The following is a 27,206-nucleotide window of genomic DNA, read 5'->3' on the forward strand; positions in this document are numbered from 1 at the left end:
GCAAATCCCACAGCCCATAAAGCAGCACACACCATCCTAATGAAGCCACTTAAAACCAGGTCCTGCCCACAGACGAGAAGGGCTTTGTCACTAACTTCTGTGTATGAACTTTAAAATGAGTGAGACCATTCAGGAGGAAAAGTTGAAGTGTTGACACTAAGTTAGGGACACTAACTTAATTTGCACTATATATTTAAAACCTACTTGAAGAGCGCACAGCCTGGCAGCTTTTTGCACCACCAGAAGGCCTGACAGTACAATTCTGCCCTTAAGCAGAGGCGAAACACTGGCTCCAGTCCAGAGCAACTGAGACTAACACACGAACAAAGTCTGCTTCCAGGCCTGCAGCTGGATCCTAGGGGACAAACCCCTGTGCTGCTCTGGAGCCCTGCTGATTTTAGCCCTGCAAAACCAGAGATGTAACTGCAAAATCTAGACCCTTAATTCCTAGGAAATACTGTAAGAGCTCATTTAAAATGGAGAACATACAGGGCAATTAAAAAAAAAAAAACTAGTTTAGCTTTTTTTTGTCCAGTTGTTTACAAATGGCAACTAACTGCATGATCATTAATCCCTTATCAGTATTTCGCTGCTGCACAGTCAGTTTAGTGGATCAGTTTTACACAGTAGGAGAATCTTAAAAAGTCTCACCTCTGTTTTATTAAGGTCTCAGAGGAACAGTACTCATACCTGAGCAGACTTGAGTACAACAGCAATCAGCCTGATGTACAATATTCCATCTTTAGCCCATTTTAATGGACTCTGACTTAAGCAGTCAAGTTCTCAGTTTGCTTTATAATGACAGCTGGTTCTGCAAACATAAATCTAGTAATAAAAGATAACAATGGCATTTAGTATACTGAGTTCTTTTTTTTAAATGGCAGCACACGTCATCAAGTAGTTCAAAGCTATTTCAACTTCAAGTAGGAAATTCTCACCATGAAGAGTATCAGCAGTTCAGCTACACTCAATTCTCACAACCATATAAAGCAGATTTCAGAAGAACTTCAAGGGGTTGTACAAAAAGTCACACACATTCAGAAAAAAAGCCCATCCATTCCCCTCTCTGGCATCAATTGGGAACATATACCCAGGGAAAAACTGTGGAAGAGAGTCAGAGAGAGTGATTCTTCCTTGGGTGTACCTTCCTTGCAACCTGTAGTTCACAGACTTCCCAAGTACTCCAGGACAGAGCCTCAAGGCTTTGTTTACATCTCTGTATTCAACACCCCTGATGGACTTTCCATCCATCCACTTGCCAATTTGCTTTCTAACACAGTTATTTTTTAGACCATCCATAACCTTTCGTGACAAAGTTTCACAATGTATAAAAAATACCCGTCTGTGCTTGGCCCCAAAGTGGATCCAGCTGTACATTTGAGACAGAATAAAGCCCCACAATGAGGTTCCCCCAAAGTCTTTTCTCACGTATTAATGCAAAGCAGGCATTCACAGATCCTGCTGGGCAGCTCCAGACACCACCATTAGCTATGGATTTGGTTTATTCCCCATATACCACCAAGTTGCAACAGGGACAGAGATGCAGCACTCTTGAAGCCAGTTCATTTATGCAGGATGGCTTTCTTCTCTGAGAAGGAAATTCTACAAGCAGAATCCATGTTCTTTATTCATCTGACTGCTAAATTCCCTCCTCCGGCTACTTCAGACATTGCAGTTGGAAAAAAAAACCAAAAAAACCAAACCGAGACAGGTATTTAAAAAAGATGCTGCAGTTCCACAATTGCTTCCACAGGGTCACAGAAAAACAGGTTATGAGCAACCTCGGCTGACGCTTATGTGACAGGGTGTGCCATTAAAAAACTCACTAAACATTAGTTTGCAGCCGGATCAGTCCCTTGCTCTGGCTCCGCACACAACTGCCAAGCCCTAGAAAGGATGTGTGACTGCTCTGTACTGTGACATCCCATTCTGGCACCACTTTAAAGTGGTTATGCAGGTGCAGTTTGTATCTTTTACTTTCAGGACATTAATTCTAAAACAGATTGGTAGTTAGCAAAATATGTTATGACCTTCGTTACTTTGTAGAAATCTTAAAACTCCCCAGTAAAATCTCAGCCCTCTGGGCAAGTTCAAGCCTATTCAGAACCCCTTGCTTTTTACCAGCTACTATTCACAGGCGCTTTGAAGGAGCCCACAATCTTTCCCGATTTGTTAAAAGGCTGGAAAAAGGACTCCTATACCATGATTGTACCTTGCTGAAATAAAAGAATTGGCAGGACTTCCCATCAAATCCTGTGTGGACTGAGCCCCCTGTTTTAAAAACAATGTTTGCCAGTGGTGCTAGTTCTGATTATTCTATTTTAAAATGGACAAATTGGAAAGAAACTCTTTCCTCTCATTCCCATAATTGGAAGCGTGGGTAAGTTTACATGACTTCCTGAAAAAAATGCAGTTCACAGAAGGCATTAATGCAAAATGGTATTGCAGAGATCATTTGCTCGTATTTACTCCTTTTCTTAACACCAGACACACAGTTAAATATCATACAAAGCATTTAGATTTAAAACACCCTTTCAAGAACTATAAAAAGACCCAGAAACTCTGTAACATGTAATTAAATTGAGAAAGTAGCTCAAAGAGCTTGGCAGGGCTCAGAGAGATTAATGAATGTGTGGATGAAAATAATCCGTATCTGCATTCAAAATAAAATAAGTTAGACCACCCATTTCAGCTGTGGACTCCACAAAGACACTACAGATGAGCCTGGTGTCACTCCCCATCAGCCACAGCACGCTCAGAGTAGGTGCAGGAAGCCCTTGGTACTTGAGCCCTTGCATCCCTTATAGGGATGTTAAAGCAGGATAATAGAAGATTGACTGAAATGTTTGGGATTTCCACAAAATACTTATTTCCAGAAGAGGTATAATCTTAGGAAATGTTCACAGGTACTCACAGATATCTTACAGGCACGTAACACAGGAGAGACAGTAATAGATCACCTGAGCCATCTTTGTAACCCTTAAAAGCAAGTAACAGTCACTGGAAAGTAAAATCCAATAACTTTTATTATTTAAATATGCATTTCCATTACAAAAAGAGAAGAGCAAATTTCCATCAAAAAACACATTTGGGGTGTCATTCCTCTGAGTTTGTATCCACCTTGATGAGTAGATTACAAACCCAAGCAAACTGAGCCTAAGGTTAATCAAAACGCAGTGGAACTGCAATACAGCCAACCATCACTGGCGTTCCTCTCACTTCTTTCTTTCAGCACCGAAGATAGGATTCAGTGCAGATGAGAAAAGAGGAAAAAACCAAAACCCCTGACTGTTTAAAGTCTTAATTTCCAGCACAGCAACTTCCAGAGTATATGTGCTCCTGAGGATGATTTGTATGACCACCAGCAAGAGAAAGGATAAAAAAGAAAGTGGAAGAAACAAATGGAAGCAGAGTATCAGATGTAAAAACCTGACATGCAATTGGGTAATCTCTATTGGTAATCAAGTACTCTAGAATTTGAAATTACTAATACTTATTGTTCACATTTCTGAAGGGCGAAAAAAGCACATAAAAATAGTAAAAATAATTTCTCACAGTATTACCTCAGGTCAATAGGGGCAGACTACCTGTAGCAGGCTAGACTGCAGCTGAAAGTTTAGAATGAGGAAAACATAAGGTGTATGAGGCACAAAAAGGGGACACCACAAGATAGGTGTGGGACTGGCGAGGTGAGGAGGTTGATAAAACAAAATAGGTGTGTTAGAAATTCATACACAATGTCAGTGGTGGACCAGGGAAGTTTTTCCAGCCCTGACCGAAGCTTCTGTAAAAATCTGATCCTTCATTCCTTTCTTTGGAGAGATGCTAAGAAATTTAAATTGTCTGTCATCATCTCTAGGTAAATAAGGTAGGATATTTAGAAAATGCACCTGACCTCAGGCTGTTTTTACAGCTACAAGTGCTTTCCTTTAATTTGCCTCACAAATTGGGCCCTTGGTCTGAGAGCCCATATTGGGCTCATCTGAACACAGTGGCATCACCTGTAAAACAAGAGGTGATTTTGGAAGAGCAGAAATACAATCTGGCTAAAACACTGAGCACCCCTCTCCTGCACAGGCTTCACCACTGCCCACCTCCAACCTATTCACCTTATTCCACCTCCACAGAGCTGTGCATGAGGCACACGGAGCTCCACATGAGGTACAGAGCTGTGCACGAGGCACACGGAGCTGTGCACGAGGCACACGGAGCTCTGCATGAGGTACACACAGCTCCACACAAGGCACACACAAGCTCAAGTCCTCCCTTGACTTGAAGACTACAAACAAAGATGAGAGACAAAGAAGCTGTCTCTCAGGAGGAGAAGGCTACAACTCCTGCAGGCCGCTTGGTTTTATCAGCCAAGAGATAACCCCTTCATTTGCTGCTCTGACATGAGTCCCACAAGTGCTGTTTGCGCCCAGCATCTCTGCTCTTGTGACCACCACAGCCAACACTGGGCATCCCCTGGCACCTCCCAGAGACACAAGTGTGAGGGACAAGGCTACAAATTATCCCGTTACTTAATTCTGAGGCAGACATCACTTTGCATTCAAGCCAAGTAACAGGTCTTTTTCCTGCAGGTCAGATTAGAAGAACCGCAAGGACTTGGATGCAGGTTTCCACCCCTCAAAACTTTCAGCTCTTTTGCATCCAGCCCAATCCTGCCAACAGGATCACACACAAAATACAGCATTTTCCTGTATGAACAAAAGGAGTATGGACCTTTGAAAGCAGTCATTATATTATTAGACTTCAAATAAAAAGGAAGTGCATTGCTTTTCTCCACTCATGATTTACTAAAATATAATTTGAGTTGTCCATGTCCTTCCAAAGTACTGTATCATAAAACATTCTGCGTGATGCAAAGAAAGGGTGAACAAGGTTCAGAAAGATTTGTAAATCCCTAACTCCATGAGCTGTCCCATGGTTTCAAAGATGACGGCGTACATACTGAAAGTTGGGTGTCTGTTGTCAGTGCCAAAAACCCAGTGAAACCTGGTACATGGAAACCTACCCTGTGCTGTACTGAAACCATATGTGGTCAAGACTCATTTGGAACTACTAAATTCCAGTGAAATATAATATGCACTCTTAGTATTTCATCTCCTTTCAAAAATAAATTCTTTTTTGCTCTCCCTTGTTTAGTAACAATCACTGCTTATGCCAGATACAAGTCAGACCAGAAAAACAGACTATTAGCCAAATTTGACTTTGAATGGTAAACTTACTGACTTGAAAATTTCAAAAAAGCCTGAGCTGCAGCAATATGCCTCATTTTTGCTTTGGTTTTTCTGGTACCTTTCAAGTGATACAACTTTTCCTTTTTTTTAATAAGGCTCATTAAATCATTGTGAAATATAATTACATAGTACCAAAAAGCTCTTTACCCGCCATAAGGTATCCGCAGTGGTGTTAAATTTTTTATTTTATTGTCAGCTTACTATAAAAAGATATTAACCTTTAGCTGATCTATGCTCACACTTGATTGCTATCCACTGTGGTACATCACAAGGGGCCAGGGTTTCACTGTGCACTGCTTTGCTTTCCAAGCAAGGTGCTTCCAACTCCACCTTAGCTCCTCCGCTGTTTCCAGCGAAATGGATGTGTGAAACTCTTCTATTAGTCTCTGAAGTCAACAGCCAACACCGAGGAATATGAGGCTCATCACTTTAAGGATTTAATGCCAAGATGTTTAGAGTCTTTTTTTTTTTTCTTTTTTTTTTTTCTTTTTCTTTTTTTTTGGTTCTAATTGGGCGTTTTGGTTTAAATCCTACTTTCTGACTGATGAATTTTTCGATTAATGCAACTCATTTGCAGCTTGGTATTTTGCCTAGTTCCCTTCAAATTGAAGCAATTATAGAAAAAATTAAGTGCTCCAATAATTTTAAACCTCTCCACTCTCTGCAATATTATCAGTGTACTTCACTCTTTTTTAAAGGTGCAAGCTCTTCAGGAGTGCTTACTCTTCAAGCACACACAGTCTATGAACTGATTAAATATTATCAGATAATTTAAAATCTTTACAAGAGCTTTGGCTTTCCAACATTGAAAGCCAATTCTGTGCTAAACTTAGATGATGCTAGGACATGGTATGCTCCAAGCACAAGAACTACCAAAATTATTTTTGAACAAAGACAATCTCAGGCTTTATAAATGCAACAGCAGGAAAAAACAGCCTCCTCATGATTGAGGGGTAAACTCTTTCTTCTAAGATCACAAGCCAGAGGAGTTGGGCTGAAGTCCTGCCAGACTTCAGGACTGGCAGACAGCTGCATGCAAAGCCTCCTCGACTTCCATGCTGCTACAGAAGTATCCACAAAGGATTTCCTCTTGCAAAACAACTTGCACAATTGGGCATTTAATATCCATGTCTCACTTTGAAGAAAAACCCACCACAGGTAGACAGAAACACTCACCTGAGGGGCTGCTGAGGTTTGAATGACTGCTGTCTTTGCAGTACAGCAGCCAGACACTCTTCTTGTGTCAGGAGTTTATAGGTATGATTTTAAATGAGCTCCGGAGCAGGAAGTTATCTCATCTTGCACACTTAAATGCTGTCTTAAATAGTCCACTTTTACAAATCTACAGCACTTAATCATAATTTTAGTGCTCTTTTCATGTGAGGTTTTCAGAGTAGGTAAAAAGATGATACACCTACACACAGAAATCTTATTATTTCTTTATACTAAAAACAACACTGAGGCAAAGAGAGAGGGGTTTTTTCTTGCCTAGTATTGTTAAAAGACTATAACACAAAGAAATATACTGATATATGAATATATAAATATATAAATATACTGATACATGAAATCAACGTTTTCAGTGCAAGGCGTGGCTTCTTCCTATATGTTACACAGCATTTGTAAGTTCAAAAAATACTGTATTATGTATGGTGGTACATGGCTACCAAAACAGGCTTATTGCATCCTCTAACTTAGCAGTACCAAGACTATCCCTCACACAATTTTTAAACCACTCAATTAAAAACAGTAATGTAACTACGACATGATAGACTCCTGCCAGCATCAACTATCTATTATTCATTCCTCAAAGAGTGGCAAAAAAGCAAAAGAACAAAGGTTAACTCCTCTTTTTATTCATTCTTGTTAAATACCAAAAGAGCAGTTTGTAGGACCAAGGGTAACTTGGGTTGCTTAACAAATGCCATTACATTCCACACAGATTTCTCCTGATTGCCTCAAAAAGCAATCCCCCTGGAGATGCAGCAAAGGCTGCTCAGCCTAATCACTTTTTTGTCCCACGTACCACATTTTATCCCCACATACCACGAGAACACCACTGTATTGCAACAAATGAGAATACATGCTGTAAGGGAGGAACTTCTGACCTCACCCCCAAACACTTGGTGAATACAGATTCTCCAAATTTAAATCCACCATCTAATGCCTAATCCAAAATCAGCAATTTAGCTGTTAGACAAATTCTTTTTACCATGTATTTCAATAAATACTTAATGAATAACCTGTGACAGTGAAAGAAAAAGGGATGGCAAGAGAGGAAGGGAGAGATTAAAAATCAGCATTTACAGCAGCATATTTTGTCTGTTCTCCCTGTATCCATTTCCAAACCTGTCTTCCCTTTCTTTGCTCTTTGGAGTCAGTTTTCAACCTTGACCTTAGCAGAGTGAAGAGATTAGCTTCAGTGCTACGATAAGCAAGTCTTGGGTCTGAATAGCCCTTCTACATATATTGGACATCCATGTTAGTGGATGTCAGACACGGATCAAGGGAGAGTAGACATCACACTGTAAAGGTCTCACCATGGATCAGCCTGTCAGAATGCTGCAAGAAAATAGGCATTCTTTCTACATCCTGAGTCAAATGCATGAACTTGGGAGTGGTGTCAGGCTTCAGCTGGCCAACACAAACTGGAATCTAAAGGGCTAAACTCTTCTCACTTGCAGCAAATCACAAACTCATCAGTAGAACTGCTCTGGATTTTCTTGTTTGAGACAGGGTGGACTTTACTGATGATGTCCTCTGGCCAGGAAAGGTGCTCGAAGAAATAGTGTGATACTGAAACCTACTCAAACCTGTAACATTAAGTAACAGCACTCCTGAGCCCCACAACTGCCCCCCAGAGCCTCTCTCACAGTTTTGGGGTTTCACAATCACAACCTGTCTTTCTTAAGTACTATTTTCTCCTTCTTGAGCTATGTAACACCCACAAAAATATCAGGGAAAACAATGAAACTGACTGCACACTAGGGACAAGGTTATAAAAAAAGCATTTAACATCAGCCTCATTCTGCTCCCATTGACGTCAGTTACAAAATTCCCATTGCCTTCCTGGAAGCCAAGAGATGCCACTGCAGATCACTTTTGAAAACAGCAATCCAAGAGCAGCCAAATGCAAAGAGATAGCAGACTGACGGATTTTTCTTTTCCCTCCTGTTGCTTCTAATTATAACTTTATTTAACTGTACCCCATCATCTACATGCTGCTTCAGGGAGGGGGTCCCCAAGACCAAATGGAGAGGTCAAGGCCCTTTGCAAGTCTGCTAAAATTGATGCTGTCTCTCCAACCCAGCTTTCTCATGTCTCATAGAAGAGTGAATGTGTGCACATGATTTATTTAGTTCATTTCATATTTTACTCCTGTACTGAGGTCCCCTGATTGTCCACACTGAAAAAAACAATCTAGTTTTCTCCCTGTTCCTTTCTGGAACAAACTGCACTCCAAGGAGAAGCAGTCTGACAGGAGAGTTTATCCCAGCATTCATGCTGCATAAAGAATATGTCTACATAGAATGACAAATTTGGCTCGTTCAACCTTTCCGGCAGACCTCTCATCCTCTAACACCCACAAGCCAACAACCCAGGACATGAAACACACAACTCAATGGCATTTTGTAGAAAAATCACCCCCCCACACCAGTCTGCCATGCTATCTGCCCAGTAATTCAGGCATTTTGAATTGCCAAAATCGAAAATGTGTCAAAAAACCATCACAGGGACACCACAAGAACCAAGAAAAATACAGACCCAGGCTTTGCAATGTGGACATGGCCCAAAGCATAACGGACCTAGGCCAAGACAGGAAGGCAGAGAGCTTTACAAATGAAGTTGTTTCATAGTATTTTTACCAGCCATCACATCCTCTCCATGAGTCCTCAGCTACATCAAACAAAGGGCACCTCTAAGACACCAACAGTGTGAAAACGTAATGACATACAGACACACACTCTTAACCCATGAAACAGCATTTCAAAAAGGAAGGAAACAGGTCAGTGGGAGGGAGGTTATATTTTAAAATGCCACACTCATGCCCTGACTGTATCCAATTATGAAGAGGAGATAAAGGTGACAAAGAAACAAATGCAAGAACTTCAAACAGGAATGGAGTAGAAGAAATTAAGCCAGAAGTCTGGATCTCCACAGTCCCAGAGCTCTGCAGCTCTTGAGTCCAGCCAGGACCACAGAAGTGCTCAGTAATGAAAGAAAGAAAAAAGATTGCATGCGCCAGTGTCAATGGAGGCTTTCTTAAATAAACAAGTCAAATCCCAGGGGTCAGGGAATCCATAGGTAATACTCACATGAATTTAAATGCATTGTTTAAACCATACACCTGATTTAGCAAGACAAAGATGCTTCTTTCCCTCCAGTAACACAAGACAGCCAAGGGCATGCCTGATTTTGGAAGCTTTTTCAGTATAGTTAACAGCAGACACTAAGAACATCTAAGTCAGCTCTTAATGATGACTTTTTAATTTAGTCATAAAGCTCACTTAGACAAGACAAAGGTTTCTTCCTTAGTTCATGTGTATGCACCAACAGGAAAAGGCACAGACTTAGAATTCCCTATAACATGGAGAGATCCTGCAGAAGCTGACATCAGTGTGAAACGACAGGCAGGACTGCCACTACTGTCATGTTCTCATCTCTGTAATTAGCCAACTGATCTGAGCATCCTTCATATTGCCCTGCAGTTTGTCAGGGCTTCCCTCTCATGCCCACCATAAAAATAGGGGTAAGAAAATACAGGACTAACTTTTATCCAGACCAAATCTTTTCCCATATTGACAGCTCAAACTTGTTTTATTCACCACTAGACCATTGAACTCCAAAACAAACCAAGGGCTGAAAAAATCTTAGTAGTAAGTACTTTTGGAATAGACTTCCCTTCTTCTCTTTCTCACTCTTCCTTTCCCCTAAAAACAGGTAGAAGAATGCTTGGAGAAATCACACATTATTTACATGCAGTATTATTTTATGGAATTTTTCAAGGTGTTAATTGAAAGTTTTAATGAATGCTAATCATCTGTCATTTTCATTGGCAATCTCCTCTCTGCCATATGGTTAACTTTTACACCTGTACAGATTTTGCAATCAGTTCTTTTAAATTGTTTTACTTTCTCAGTATTTTAGTATTAATATTTAGGAAACAAGCCAGCTGCAACCAAGACTGCCATTGTCTGAAGTTTATTTACTACATATAATGCCTAGTCCTAAGTGAAACAGAGTAATACATTGTACTGTAGTGGCACTAGTTTTGAAATATTTGTATTAATCCAGTATTTAAAGGAGATGCTGGCCTGACACCTGTGAAGACCAAAGTACTACAAGGCAGAGCAGGTACAGCACTCACATCTCCTTCAGCCTCCCTACTTATTGTCCCTATTTTTGTCCCTTGCCTTTCACCCCACTCTCACCCTACATCAACAGGCAATTGATGCAAACTCCAACAGTCATGTTTCAGTTCTGCTCTTTTTAAGTAACGTGGAGATTTGTTTCTGAAGAGATTGGGCTGAGGAAGCACAAGCATGCAAGTTATGAGTTCTATTTTTGACTGACTGCAAATATTCTGTGTGAACCAAGTCACCCTCAGCACACATGGCACACATTTAAAATGGACATACCTACCAGGCTTTTCAGCTTTTACCCTTTTTCAACAGAGCTGTCATCCCCTCTCCTCAGTAAAGAAGTCTGATCTTCAAAACAGGACTTTTCTCTTGTACATTTTAACCAACAGTAATATAAAAATAATATTTATCCTTGAGATTTAGCATTAAAATAATAAAGAGATGAATGAGTGTAGCTTTAAACTCGTCTTTGCTTTTTCATCCATCACTATAAAATGGTCTAAGAGCTGAAACAAATCAGTAACATCAGAGCAGTGCCACTGCTGCAAAACTGGCAGAAGTGAGAAGATGGTGAATAGCAAGTTTAGGTTTTTAAACTCAGGAATAAATAACAGGCAGGCTACTGTACTTCTTGCTAATTGTCCGAGAATGAGATGCAAGAGGGGTGAAGGAACAGCCTGGCAAGGGCTGCAAGCCCCAGCACAGCTTTAAGCTTTACTAGCAAACACCGGAAAAAGAGTGGAGGAATTTTGGTGCAAATCCTAGGAGAAATTTGTATGCACACAAAAAGTGCTACAGAAAAACAGCAGAGAAAACTTTTTCAGAATAGACTCACACCAGAGACCTGAGGATTTAAGTAATAAACCCCAGAATATCGACAATGCCTTGTCCACTTGTCACTGCTGGCTGAGCACGGCTGATTTCTGCAGTGCTTGTGAGGAAGGAAACATGAAAGCAGGAGAGAAGGTTCTCTGCCCTGCCCTCCTGATGATACCAGCAAAGACCAGTAGAAGGGGCAGGTTAAGAGACAAATACTCCTTTCAAAGGCACAGACCTTCAGAGTCTGTCAAAGTGTCTGAGCAATTCACAGTACAGAAATATGTGCAAATTTCTACCTCTTCTTCAGTTAAATTTTGGGGAATTAAATTCAAATTTTGAGAAAATTATTCTTTGACTAAAGTTATCTCAGCAAAATGAACAGAAGTATTATCCTCATTAAATGCAGTTCATCGTTCTCAGTATCCCTCTGTTCCCAAATCCACTGTATGGAGAACAGGGATATGAGAGGCACTGTCTCAATTTTTTCCTTTGGATATCATGCACCTCACGAAGCACCACAAGGTGAAAGGTCTTCTTTGTAGGAGGAACACATAACCTGAGAGTCTTTGTGACCCCTTTTAATGGTGTGTTCCAGGAAGTTCCAGGGTTGCAAACACCCATGAACTTTTTCTATCGTCTTGGAATACCTGGTGGTTTCCTTAAAGCCTCAATGCTTGTGATCATATGAAAATCTCAGTTTCATTTTTTTAAGTGCTGAATTTTACTGTTGAAAGTTAAAGAGCCTGAGCTATAAAGACTGAGAGCTAGGGCTAATAAAAAGGAAATCACAATCTATTACTTTTAAAACCCCACAATGCATAAGGGTTCTGACTTTTTAACACTAGGGATAGACAGAAACACTATGCAGATAATTTTGGACAAAGGACAGAAAGAACACCAAGAGAACAAAGTGTACACAATCTCAGCAAACTGCAAAGTCTGGATTTCCTGTGATGAACTGAACCAGAAGTAAAATCCTATAACCTTTCCAAGTGTAAAATGGAATAACAATACAGTAGGTAACTCAGTGAAACCCTTTAAAATCTACCCATTCAAACCACTGCTTCTATAGTGTGATTATTAATAATGGCAATCCAGTACCTGAGAAACCTTGAATTGAAACCTGGTGTAGAAGTGCTCTTTTAGGCCAGATATTACCACAGAGGTACAGAAATTAGTTCTCTTACCATCTCTTGTGAGTCCAGCTAATGTACAGTGCTCATTTTCTATGTACCCTAGTTCCTATTTATACAGCTGTTCATTGAAGAAAACTGTTCGAAATCATTTAGAAATATAAAGATACCTATTTCAAGTGTTAAATAAACTGCTAGGAACTTCCTAGAAATTTTGCTGAACAGTAGGAAGCAAGTTCTTTATTTTCCACATCATAAGCCTAATAACACTAACAAAACCCCTGCTCATTGCACTACTGCAAATTTTACAATATGAATTTAGATTGCTGAAAAGAAAAACAGATGGAGCAGAACTGCCGAATGCTCTGGAAATCCCAGGGTTGGACACACAGCACTGGGGCCTGAACCGGGATGGACTAAAGGGCACACTCTACTCATTTTCCAGAAGCAGCTTCCAGAGCATCAGAAGTGGAAATGAATTTGCATTTGCTCAAATGTAAATGATATTCATGAGAATAAAAGGAAATCTCAGAAGTTAGGCTTATATATATAGCATATTCATGAATCTGAAAGGGGTATTTAGATGTCTTGATTTTTTGAGCTTTGTTTATATTCCTGTTCTGTTGATTTGTAATGGCAAAAATATGTTCTCACTGGTCCCAAATGTTGATCTCCAACCAGTGAGATGGACCAACAATGCATCACAAGCATGTGGCAGAGACCAAGCTAATAATTTCTGATGCACAGATTAATTTGGGGTTTATGCTGGAGCTTTTAGGGTACATCAAGGACGAAAGGGTACAGCAGAGAAGTGCAATAGCTGCAACAAGAGTTGGGGAGGAGAGGGAATATGAGAGGGCAAGCAAGGAAAGCTCAAGATTCAAGGAAGATAATAAGAAAAACTTCCAGCACAGAGCTGAGGAAAAACCTGGATCTCAGCCTCGTATCTTCTGTCTTTCTTTCCTGTCCCCTGTCCCATGTATGTAGCAGCCAAGATGGAAAGGTAGCTTTGCTCCACAGGAATAAATTCACCTGGCAATGCATCCAGTAACATTTGGTCTCAGAGATTATACTCCCGCTATAATGATTACTCATACTTCACATTATTACACTCAATACACACTATTACTACACTACACAGAGATGAGTACTCCACTGCACCACATCTTACCTAAAAGAAATAATAAATATTTTATTTCTATGCATCAGACTTAAAAATCATGAACTGTTAATTTCTATGTAAGCAAAAGGAAAAAGTAACAGCAATGGCATGCTGCGAAATACATGTATTTACAAATTCACAATTCTCAGTTCACTTATTAAAAAATTCTCATGAAAAACTGGTCATAGCTTTTGAACAGAAATGTCAAATGTTTGTATTTTAGGTGTTACTCTACTGAGAGCGCAAGAGACAGTTCTGGACCAAAGGATAGCATGTTTCCACTTTGCCTGGGCCACAGAAAAATCCTTGCTAACTCTCTACTGTATCCTCAGGGCACGCGTGTACGAACGCTGCCTAAAGGTAGCATTGAAGACCTAGTGGAAAAAAGTAAATAAAAATAACCCTTAAGGTTTTAAATTCATTTTATACCAACTATTTTCCTCCCTACTATACTTTGCCAAAACATTCTCCTATGTTGGGAGTCTATGATGGGAAAGAAAACATTTCAATCTTATGTGATATCAAGATTTTTGAAAGTGTTTTGATAAGAACTGGCATTTAATCAAGTATTACAACATTTGCAAAGAACTTGACGTAGTAAGTCACTTATTTCCTCTGTGTATACGGTGTATATTTAGTCCTAGCCAGGCACCACTGCTGCCCAGTGTGAGCCAGGCAGGCTCCTGAGACAAGGATATCACCATCCCAACAGGTTTTTTGTAACCTGTACAACCTTGTAGCCCTTCCCTGAAAAATAAAATGGATGAAAGGCTGACATTCCCCACGTCTTCCTGAACACACACAGGGGCTGTTCCCCAAGTGAAACAGATCTGCAAAGGATGCCACAGGATCCTGGATTTTGCCCAACTGGTGTTTTCATGTGCAAGCTCCAGCAACTAGAAATATTTTCATGGTCCCCAAAATGGAAGACACTTCAAAAAAGTGCTCCCTTAACCAATTCTGCACAAGGAAGATAATCCTCATACTTCCCTGTCTTCCCTCTACTGCAATTTGGCCCCGAAAGAAATCCCATTTTCTTGCAAGAGCAGAATTTCCAAAACGAATATTCTCTACTGGCAGAGGCAGGGTGCTGAAGGAGTAAATCTAGATAGACAGCTCCTACAGAGGAATTTAAGGAGCACCATTTCCCATGGGGAAACTAAGGCAGAGGTGTGTAAGGAACACGTCTGGGCCACTCTGTGGATCAGTGCAAAGCCAAGATCAGACCCATCACCATGATGTACTGGCAGCTGAGAAAAATAAAACAGAGGAGCTTCAATGCTTTAGATGACAGGAAGAGAATTAATTTTCTGATGTGGTGTTTTGTTGATTCTTTCGCCTTGTCATGTACAGCAGAAATAATGTTCGTAGGATTAGAGTAAACTCACAGCAAAAGACTCTTATGATTATTAAGCATCTCAGCTTCAATTCGATGTTTTATCACCTGCCAACCTTCCACATCAAAAATGATTTTTGTGTGTATTTGAAACACAAAATTTACAAAATATCAGTCCAGAATTTAAAATACTTCTTAAACATGTTAGAAAAGTAAGTTTAAAAGGTCACTGAAGCTACAAAGAGGAGAAAGCCTGTCCATTGCTCTTATGCAATAATTAATTTTCATCAGGGTCCTTATTATGCATTAGTTTTTATAGAGCAACAAAACATAACTGCATGCTATTGTTTAAACACATTTGGGGCATATGCCAGAACAGTAAAGACTGGAAATAAATGTAAAGGATAATACACAAAATGCAGCTAAATGTATTCTATATTATGGATCCATAATACAGAATGCAAATGATTCTGACTAAGCATTCACAGGAGACAGTCTTTAGGGTGCATGCTGTGAATGTATATTATGAATAATGCATAAAACTTGGCTAAATCTTAATGAGTCCATTGACATCCTATGGGGTCCACAGGAGCTTTAGATCCCAAAGCATGTCAGTGGCGTATTACTCTCCTCCCCCACTTCATTTAAAAAATACTTTCTTAAAACAAAGGAAATTAAAACACAAAAGAAAAACCCTTAGCTCTGATTTAACTCCCATATGATGGCAAATGCAGAGTCACAAACCCTGACTTCCCTCACTCTGTTGTGCCTTGATGTTTGACATTAAACCAGGGCACTGTATGGCCTTTCTGTAGGGCTGCATCAGGTGTGGGACAGAAGTTACTCCTAATTCTCAAATTAATACACTCAAGGGCTTCTCAACACACAAAAGAAAGAGGATGAGGTGATAAGCACCCCTATTATATTTTTTCTCCATTCTCTTTCCCTAATTCCCAGATTCTTTAAGACCAATAATTAATGTAGAAGGAGATGGCAGAAAATATGGGGGGAAAAGACATCCCATTTACTGGTTAGAGCTACTCCAAAGAAGAAAGTTCACATGCTGAAGGACACTGGCAATGGGTGCGGTCATGAGGACAAAGAACTTGACCGAAGAGAAGCGCCTGGTATTTACAGTTTCCAAGTACAAAAACACAGTAAGAAAAAAATTTCTATCTCCTGAGTGAAACCGTGAGGTTGTACCATTCGATCTGAGTGTACGAGTATACCATATTCTCTAGGAAAAAAAAAGCCTTGGCATCAAGCCCCAGCTCCACTCAGAAGTGTGAAGATAGTTTTTGTGTGTCGTGCTTGGAAATAAATGAGTGGATTTTTCCTATAGCGTAAATACAAAGAAAAATAACTGGTTATGTTCTTGTTTATTTAGGGTTACAAGTCTTCAAATTGGTCGACATTGTAATTAATTAATTCTTGCAAAACCCATGAGTGATGGTTAAATCTGTACGTCCTTAAACACAAGGAAGCCAAAAGGTCAAGAGACTTCCCCAGCACGGCAGAGCACGGCAGAGGCAGAGCGGGGCCGAGCTCATGCTCTCTGTGCTCTGCCCCACACTCACCCCTGCACTTGGGTGGGCCAATGCTGCTCTGTTTAAGGACCACTTGGGTGCTCAGCCAGGTGACTTGGGCAAAGCCGATACAACAATACCCGTGCAGGGCTCAAACCAATGGCACAGATCCCACGCTGCCTGGCCTGGCTCTGCCCTCTACTGCCACGGCACTTAGGCCAGCACACACACACTCATGCACGCCCCAGGTACTCCCTGTACATCCAGCCTGGACAGTCTGTGGGCTGGCCGGCATGCCAAGGCAGACCTGCACCCCGGACTGGGCAGGGTTCTTGTTCTCTCCCTCATGCCCTGTTAGAACCCAGGTGTCTACACTCACTGGGGCTGGCAGATCAGGTGAGCACTTTTCACCCCGTCCACATTTCAGCACCTGAACCTGCCACACTAGAGCAACAGGAACCCTGGGAATCCCTTGCCTCCAGAGACTGAGATAGGAGAATGGCTTCTGCCACAGGAATTGCCCTCCTGCCCAAAGCAGGGATCAGGGACAGGAGGAGAGACATGGTTTGGGACAAACTTGGCATAACCAAGTTTTGCAAAAAAGAGAAGGAAAAATAGCAACTGCCAGGAAATTCAGAAACATGAGTGTTTTGTAGGTTTTGTTAAAATCTTCCTTTTCCTCCCACATGTGCTTCCAACGGAAAATCAATACCAGGGAGAGAGAAACTATCTGGGTGTTCAGCAAGCATTTCTGACCTCAAAAAAAAATGTTTAATCCGGCTTTCACTTTCCCTGTTTCAACTTCTTACAAAAACAACAAAATATCCAAACATGATTTTTTAATGTGAAAACATTAAACAGACAGATCCTTGAGGAAAGTAAGTGATGGAAACAGTTCCACTGGATCTACAGCAGAATCTGGCATAAAACACGCACAGAGAGAGCAGGGACACACGTGCTGATCTTTGAGTGTAGCCGCCTGTGTATTTAGGCATGAACACCCATAACAATATCCTTTTCTTTTAATGATGGGTGAATTTTTGTGCAGTTATAAAATAAACCCAACTTTCTTCTTGTAGAGATATAAATTGGCCCCTATATGAAAACACATATATTTACACACACACGTATATATTCTAACTGAGAGCAAGGGCCAGGCTTTCACACGAACAATACTGTCAAAGCATTTTACCTTTGCAACCCATCCTGCTACTATTTATACTTACTGCTACAGATATCAGCAATTGTTACCTTGCCTCCTCACCCCTCCTGGACACCATGAGAATGACAGAGAACGGAGTCTCTCGGTAGCACTTTCATTCCCAGCAGGAAGCTCAAGCGTTTGTGATATCCATTTTGATACAAAACCTAAATTAGGCCTCTGGAAATAGGTAATGCATAAAAAGAAGCATTTTTGTGCCACAAGATTATTATTATAGGTTACTGTTAACCCTTGGGAGATGGAGGTGAGTCCTGCAGCTCCCCACTGGGTTGAATATTTGCTGAGAAATCACAAGCACTACCTAAGCAGATATTTCAGGTGTGCTTCATGCTAAAGAGAACGATCCTGTTGACCCATCATATTCTGATAGCCAGTTTGAGAGCAAAGCATTGTGAGTTAAACAAAAAGGATCAGCACAGCATGCACATGCTGCAATTCTCCTGTGCTAAGAGAAGATTTAAAAGGGGCTGGATACAAGGACAACTGTGGAATTACAAATGCAGAGATCAAACAAACAAAAAAATACTGTATTTGGGAACTACCCAAAACACACTTTGCTTCTTAGCTCCCTAAAGTTCTTCCTTATGTCAAAGTTTCCACTGGGTCACAATCTAGTGAAAAGAAACACATCATTCAAAAAGGAAAATATAAATCCAAACCTTTAAATATTTTGTAGTTTTCAAGTTTCAAATCACTGCAGATTAAAGTGTCAGGGCTGGAAGTCTGTGTGATTTATCCCACCTTCACAATTTCAAAACATAAAGCCATACAAATCATAAGTTAACTTTTTATCTTCAGAACCACCATCATCCCTGAAGTTTGGAGAACTGGTCAATAATTCGGATTCAATGAACCAGGCTATCTTGCACTAAAGCTACACCACCTCCTGTTGTGATACAAGTTGGCCTAGCATTACTCATTGCTTGACTTATTCCCTTAGCAAAATGAACCACACAGGAAATTCAATCTGTATCTGCCTACACGATTAATTCAAGTTCAGCTTATCCTAAGCATTTCTCTTTCCTTCAGACATGCAGACTTCAAAGGGCTATAAACTGTGATATTAAACACAAAACCAACTGCGTGTCAGTAAGTTTTCACTAAATATAAATAAATATTTTAGTAAACCATGGTTGCTACTTGTTAAGCCTGGGAAAAATGGAGCCTTGCTGTAACCTGGAAGACAAACTGGATCTCAGAGCCTCACACATTCTCCCATTCAAATCCCCATGCTCTCTATACCTACAGGAATAACAAAGGAGAAGCATTCCAATAACCTCATGCAGTAGCAAGGCAGGCTGCAGTTCTCCTAATAAATGTAAGCTTTATAGCTCCTTCACTCCAAAAGCCTCATTCTCAGTGATTCCTACACACTGAAGGGGAAGCCCTGTGGAAGAGGTGTTATTTCACAGACCATTCTGACTCTTGCACTGGCGATCAGAGCACACAAATCTTTGCACCCCTATGTGGGTAAACATTCATAAAAATATCCTCCTATCAACAGAACAGTTCACATGGGCTACAACTCACTGTGAACAGCAACGAGCTTTCCGTCTGGCCTAGAGATTTTCCTACAGCCATGGAAAGGCACGGGGAGGAAGCCAGAAGTCCTAGCTGCTCCTTTTCCACTCCACCATTAGGTTTGGCATAGCTTTTCCTAGACAGCCCTCTTTGCTCTAGCAGCTCTGACATCTGCGCATTGCATTTGCCCTGTTGTGCAAGCAGGACTATTTCCTCAGAGATAAACAGAAATCACCAAGCCCACAATGCCTGACACAAACAGACTTCAGATCCAAGCTTCCTTGGGTAGCCTAGACCATCCTTTTCACTTGCAAATGTAAAGCGAACTTGGCAAGACCCAAAGGGGAAAAGAAGGAAATTATCTTAATAAAGAAATGGGAATGAAAGATCTCCCTCCCTCTTGCAAGCACGCTTTTTTGAACAGCTATTTGAATCATCCCTGCTTATAGACAGTCCCACTTCTTCAGCAATGGAAAAGCAATACAAGCATCCTGTCATCTGATCCCCCCAAACATTCTGTAATTTAATGAGAGCAGGCTCCTCACTGGGCTCTCAGACAGAAGTTTGCCCACATGCCTTTTGAAGTACGTACCTGATTTTGCCTTTGTCTGCTACGCTCCTTTTGCAGCTGCATTCCCAGGAAAATGTTTCTATGCCCACTTTCCCCTGTTGTTTCTACAGTCTGCTCAGAGATGGATTCATTGCTGGGTTTCAGCAGTTACACTTCTTCCTCAGTTGACGCTTCCTTTTATTTATTCTGAAATTTCCAGTGTAGAACAAACAGGAATACCACCTTTCTAAAATTACTACTATCCCACTGTCCTCCGATGCAACATTAACAAGAGGCAATATTCTCCAAAGCTATGAAGCATATACTGCCCTAAATTACATTGCAGTTGCTGCCCTGAGCTTACACATTTTTGAATAGGAAGGCTCCCAGGGATCTCTCTCTCTGTTCTGACTGCATTTACTGCTTTAAAATATTTTTAACCCAGACACTGAAGTGCCAGCCTAGCAGCCCTTCATGCTAATCCTAGCCTGGGTGGCTGTTCTTAAGGGAAAGCATTCAAAAATTGTAGCAGTGCATCAACTTTGACCCTTTTCACTTAAAACATGAGACTTCTTTTTTTTTAGGGAAAAAAAAATTAGATTCCAGAGGGAATCACTGAACTCTGACCTGCTTAAAATTAGTTTTGTTTTAGTGCCTGTGTGGTGACTCAACAGGCCAATTTTCCAGACACTTAAGACTTCTCTGCTCCTGAAGATTCCAGTTCAAGTCCTGGACTCACTGCCTGGGGTCGGATCAGAACACTTTGTTCCAAGGCTTCAAGCAGTGAATTCCCAGATCGCCGTACCCTTGCCAGATGCTGGCATGCTTGGTAATAAGTAGGGCTGCAACCAAGCTAATTATATATTTTTTTTAAATCTGTGAAGAGTTTTGCTTGCAATACATATGTTAGACCAAAAGAATTTCCCTTCAAAATTCAGCAGTCAAGAAATGTTTATATGGCTCTGATAAACATTTCATGATAAGCTGGATTCTTTCGGGGGGGAGGGGGAAGATGTGTACTTTGGTTTTAACAGCGCAGCAAATAATTCTCAAATAGGGTCTGACTGAGTGTATCCATCTCTCTGGGAATAACTGATTTCATTTTTTTTAATCTGTCACAGGCATTACAAACACTAAATGAGTCACCATAGACTCCTATGCTGCAAAAAATAGCATCACAACACTTCATTTGCTCTTCAACAGGACTTCAAGTGTAGTGCCTGGTATCAAAAAGCCTTGTCAGTTAACAAATTAAAAAATCCCAAGAAATGACACCCCAACACAATATCTTAAAAAATTACTTCCTGCAGAAGTTAACAACACCCAGCAAAGCAAAGCTCATCTAGGAGCAGTAATTTTCCTCAATCTCAACAGAATTTTTCAATTTATTCTTATCATTAATGCTCTAGCATATACTTCGTATCTTTCATCAAAGGATCTCAAATGATTTACCAAACAGCCCCAGAAATCTCCTGTAAAGCAAGTGAGCACGATTATCTCAATTTATAAGTACTGAGGAATTAAAGCAAAAAAGATGCTAAGAAACTTTGGCCATGAGGCAAGAAGAGCCAGACCCAGAGACAGAACCTAGGTGCTGGTCCATATTAAATGGCATCTGTTACATTTCCATCCCTGTTTCACAGTGACTATGGGAATAAAAGCTATGCCAACGCCCGTAATCACTTATTTGACAGCTGCTAACCCAACGAACACGAAGGCAATTTATACACCGTGCCCTAATCTGTCTGGATTTGATCATGTATGAACACAGCACTAGTACTTGCTCCAATGTAATTCTGTGTTTTTCCAAGTAAGAATGTAGCTTTCTTCCTTTTTCAGAAACACAGCAAGGCACTAAAAGACAGAGTTTTAACACGCAGTCATCAATATGCTGTTCTTACAAATACGAATGTAAAACAGTAATAACACAAACAATGATGCACACAGTGCTGTATCAACAGCATGACTGCCTTCTGCCCAGAAAGCCCTCCTTCAACCTAGACATGGCAGCTCCCAGGACAGACAGGCCTGGCCTTACGCCCCAGGAGACAATGTCAGGACAGCCAAAGGGAAGGGAAAATCTGTGACAACAAACAGGGACTCTGGCTTGTGAGCATCCTCCACATATTTAACCTCAAGATCTGCCTGCCCCTGATGATCACAACTGGTGACCACAGGACTTGAAAAATACTCAAAGAGGGTAAAAGTTTTGAACCTTCTCCACTAGAAGCCAAGCTGCTGAGCCAAGGCAAACAGCAGTGTCTAATGTAAAGACATAACTTATGCTTGGTGGTCCCTGTCAAATGGCCAAGTCATGGTTTCTGTGCCTGAGAGGACCTCCCAAAGAACCACCACGCATCCCCACCAATGAACCTAGTCTCACAAATTCCCACCATGCCTTCTCTGAGGAGAACTGTCACTGGATTGAATCAATGTGAGCTAACTAGGTTATTCATCACCTGCAAAAAAACGATGCTGCTCAGAGCTTTTTGGATACAATGGTGAAGTGAAGAAGGCTTTCTTCACCGCCTACGCAGCCTGGGCTCAACTCTGCAAAACAAATTTGAGCCGCAGTCAGACTCAATGTCAGACTTTTGCCAGCTGAGCTCCCTCTCACTTCCTCAGTTTCAGGTCATCTGAATACCTTGACAACCTGTGAGGATAAATCAAGCACAGAAGGTGTTTAGGAACTAAACACACATGTCAGGTGTTTCTACAAAACCTACACAAAGTTATATCGAAGCATCCCAACTTCCAAATCCTTAACAAATATATCACACATTTTGGAAACGGTGGGCAGGGACTTGAAACACAGCCGCAAAAAATGAAAGGAGACAGAGTAAAGCTGGGAGGAAAGCAGGAGAGAATGCACATTTTTTGCCCTGGAGGACAGATCAGTTGCATGAAACTAATCTTCACTGGGGTCGATTCTTTGAACAGCTCTAATCTTAAAGCAAATTAAACAACACATTAATACAGGCAATCACTGATCTGTTGATCCCCATGCCAGAAAAGGGCTGCTGGGACTCACTGGTTAGGGCTCCTGCCTGATGGAAGGACCTCACCCAGCAATTCCGTCTAACCCCTGGTACAGCAAAAACCAGGGCCCAGGCACAGACCCTGCTGGTCCTCTTCTTGCACTGAGAGCATTAGAAACTGAATATTCCCACTTCCCATCTGGCCATCTTCCCTCAGCCACACCAGCTCGAGACCAACATGCCCACAGAGCGGTGAACAGACCCATGGCCATAAACCATTCCCACAGTCAACATCTGGTTCTGCCACCAGATCCATCCCACTGTATGTCACATGAAAACTGTTCATGTCATTGACTTCTTTTTAAGAAATTATTTACTCAGGCTCTTTGATCTTCCTCAGCGCCAGCAAAATTAAAGCCCCCATTCAGCGAAGGGCTTAAAACATTTGCCAAATTTTAGGCACTGAAGAAGACCTGCTGGCTACAGTGGGACTAAAGGGCTTAAAGCCAGGCACATTCGGAACCATGTCAGGGCCAAAATCCCTGCACAGCCATTCAAAATGCATCCAAGGCTTGCGCTTTGCTTCTGGAAACTTTATTCTCACTTTACATATAGTCAAAACCTGACAAGAGCTCACTGTCGGATTATGCAGGAAATCTGCAAGTTTCACCAAGGTGTGATCTTATGCTTTTTCACACATTATTGTATCATGCTGCGCCAGAACACTAACGTATGCACAGTTCTAAAATAACTTGCATTATTACAGCCCAGCACGGCAAACGGCACCGAGAAGCCAACACACAGACCTCCAGAGACTTGCTCCTCAGTGACTTGCAAACTGATAAGGGGTCACAATTCATTTCTTATGGGGGGGGAGGATTTAAAAAAATTTAAAAAAAATAAAAAGGAGAAACAATCCAAACCAAACTCAGCATTTCAAAACCTTTTCCCCCATTTCTCTCTCTTTCAAATGAAATTGTCAATTTTCAGATTTGTCTTTGGTCACGTCAGGGTGGGAAAATGGGATTTAATAACATTTAACTGACTTGCTATCAAGAAGGAAACATATTTTTCTTCTCTCAAATTTGAAACCGACACTTTCTTTTTTTTTTCTGTTGGCCTACTTTCTTTTAAGTTGCTTTTCAATTATTTATGAAAATGCAATAATGCATTACTTTGCTGTGCAAATGTTTAGAAGAAGGAGATAGTGTCTTTCAAGTGAAAAAACCCCATACATGGCCATACAGGGGTTTATTTAGAAGCACATTGCAGGTGACACTTTATAAAAAACAATATGCTTTCATTTGCCTCCCAACACACATCCCCATTTTCTTTAAACTGTGTGTTTGAGTCAATGCAAAGAAGTCCACAGCTCCACAGAAACACCCCACTCATTGCTCTCCTGAGCTGGAGCTGTAACAAACAAAAGCTCTACATGGGAAACTGTACAAGGGGCTGAACCAAAGCCTATTAGGACACTGAAAAGACTCCACGCCTCCTGAACAACCTAAGAAATGACAAAACCTTGTCCCACTAAATAAAGGAAACTAATAGCAAAACTCTCAACGGTTCAGTCAGATTCTTTTTTCTTTTTTAAGTTTTTTGCTACTTTTTTACTTGAAACAGCTGGATTTGGAAACTGCTGTGTTCCAAGCCCATAGAACATCACTGAACACCGACTGCTGAACTTCTTTCTGCAATTTTCGAAATCCCATTTGGATGCACACTCAAGTGGCTAACCACAGGCTCACTACCTCAAGGTTTTAGCATCAATAGACTAAAACAAATAGCAGAGTCTGCCTTGACAGCAGCAGCTACAAAACCAGGCCCATAGCGCTCCCCTCCCATCTCTCAGGCTCTGCTCTCACATGTACAATTTCGGCCTCAGAAGGTGACTTGTCCCTGACTGTCAGTGGGAAGATGCACTGTCAGTGGGAAGATGTTTCTCTGCAACACTTTCTGCAGGAAACTCCTCTCCATTAACAGAGGGAGCCATGAAGGATCAGCTTGACAAAGATTCTACTGATCTGGAATATCAAACCGGGAAAAAAAGACCAGAAAGCATTATAAAATGAACACAGATGTTCTTAACAAGAACATAAACTAAAATATAATCAGAGAAATACAACCTACCAAAACAACCCTAACAAACCCTAAAACAACCCTAAATAACTCTAAACAAACCTCCATCCTGAAGGTTTTCAAGCCTCAACTATACAGAACCATGATTGTCCCAGTCTGCTGCTAGCACTGACCCTGCCCATGTAGGTGGCCTCCTGTGGTCCCACCTGACCAACATCCTCAGTGATATAAAAGAAAACAAAACTGTAGAAGGACTTAGAGAACCCAATCTCTGCTACTATTATTAAAAATCTACAATGTCCTCAGTATCACTCCTTAAAACTGGAATCCATGTAAATCCTGCAGTCACTGGAGGTCCTGGAAGACACCTCTCACACTCACTTGTCGCAGTCCCTGCAGTTTTCAGAACAATGTTTAACAACACAGGTAACTTAGGAAATGAACTTTTTTCTTTTCCCCTTTGTTAGAATGACTTAGGCATCTAAATCACCCTGAAGGGCAGTAGGGCACTGTCTGCACGGTCATCAAAAATGGGACTTAGCTGCATTGAAATCTCATTTATCTAACTAACACTGCACTTGTGCAAACTCATATTTTGCTGACTTGAAATGAATTAAGCCACATTTCTAAAGCTAAGCCTATACTTAAATATTGTTCTTAAACAGGGCCATAAAGCACACTTCTACAGCTCACACTCAGGTGTTGAGATAAAAATAATTACAGAAAACCGTACAGTTATACAAGTACATATTTTCCTTTTTCTTACATGTAAAACCACAGAATTTAAAACTAAGCAAAGCAAGAAGAAAAATCTTGCATTCTTAAAACCTTTTACTATTGTGCAACAGCTTTTTTCTCCCATCTTGCCTCTTACAGCTACTTCTTTATGCTGTGTTTGCATGCATTGCAGAGGTGCTTGGGTATGCAAGTACTGCTGCTATTCACACAACGGGACCCATGCCTTTACCTCCAACATACTTTAAGGATTAGAATCTGTTGGTTTCTCCATTTTCTACCCCATTTCAGCTTGTTACTTCTCACTAGGAGCCACTTTCTGTGCCAGCACAGTGCATGAGTTATTAAAAGAACAGTGGGACATGTGTAGAAGGTGCAAGAAGGTGCTTCCCTCCCCTCCATTGCTCCTGGTAAAAACACATGCATTGCTCTCATTCAAAGACCACATCTTATACAGAGCAAGATATTGGTCTAATGGCATCTTGTGACTGGGGTAGGAGGCAAGCATCCACATGAAGGACCCAAGCACACCTTTTAGATGTGTTGGGCATCTACTAGATGCATGCTTGGAGAATCCCCTCCACACACGTTTTACTGAGAGAGCCTCAAGTGGGTGCAGACCTGACCCCCATCCTCACCGCTGCTTTCAGGGGCTGCCCACAGAACACATCCTGGGGCATCACCACATGCTTTTACTGGGCTGCTTTCCTCCACAGCACTTTCCTGGCAGAGAGGCCTTCAGCTTCCAGAACTGTCAATTGCCTTTCAGAAGCACTAAACTCACACATACACATTTGTACATATTTATCAGCATTTACTCATTTGTAGCCTCTCATGAGAATTAATATTATTCCTCTACAGTGGAAAAACTTCCATCATCCTGTGCAAACTGCTACTTACCTACGGCAACCCTGTTTATGGGAATGCCTCATTATATATAATTTCAGGTTTCAATTGGAAACTGTTTTACAGAAGTGACAAGCACTTCACTATTTCTATCCCAGCTCTGTCTTTCCTGTCTACAGGAGGCTCAAAACAGATCTTGGTAACAAGTTCCATCAAGAACTCAATACTCACCCTACTTGTGCACACACTGACAGAGTAATCTGTGTGTGACTCCCAAACCTGAACTAATTAATTGTCCTATATTTGTAAATCTCAACCACAACGCACTTAATGCACCATGGTGCCACTACACAATCCCGCGTTCCTGGAAATCAGAACAAATCGTTCCGTTTCCTCAGAATCGTTCTGTCCTGCTCCTGGCAGCTGCCTGCATACAATTAGAGATATAAAATCAATCTGAAGCACAGAAAAGAGCACAGTATCTCCTACTGAACACACTCGTCTTCCAGATTTGAATTTGTAAAGCAGAATATTGCATTAACACATTCCCTTTCCTCTGACTTAATATGCTTCTTATATATTTTGCATAGCTTCCTGGCAGGTGTGTTCAATTTGTTATTAAACAGAAGTGTAATTGACACATACACTGCATTCCTTGCTATTATTTATGCATTTGTCTATATATCAACA

At 41.0% G+C, this 27,206-nt stretch overlaps 1 protein-coding gene across 4 annotated transcripts in view; it reads right to left on the reverse strand.

Moving 5' to 3' along the window:
• SOX5 (SRY-box transcription factor 5) overlaps nt 1-27,206 on the reverse strand; it is a 613,432-nt gene that overhangs the window by 580,242 nt on the left and 5,984 nt on the right. The window contains exon 1 of one of the 4 annotated variants that reach the window (XM_032105157.1): nt 19,918-20,258. The exons of the other annotated variants lie outside the window; for them this stretch is intronic. The gene's annotated coding sequence lies outside the window, so the exon portion shown is untranslated. Of the gene's footprint in view, nt 1-19,917; nt 20,259-27,206 lie in introns of those variants that run through there. 4 annotated transcript variants of the gene reach the window in all.

The sequence above is a fragment of the Corvus moneduloides genome, chromosome 4 (genome assembly GCF_009650955.1).
Source record: "Corvus moneduloides isolate bCorMon1 chromosome 4, bCorMon1.pri, whole genome shotgun sequence".
NCBI lineage: Eukaryota > Metazoa > Chordata > Aves > Passeriformes > Corvidae > Corvus > Corvus moneduloides.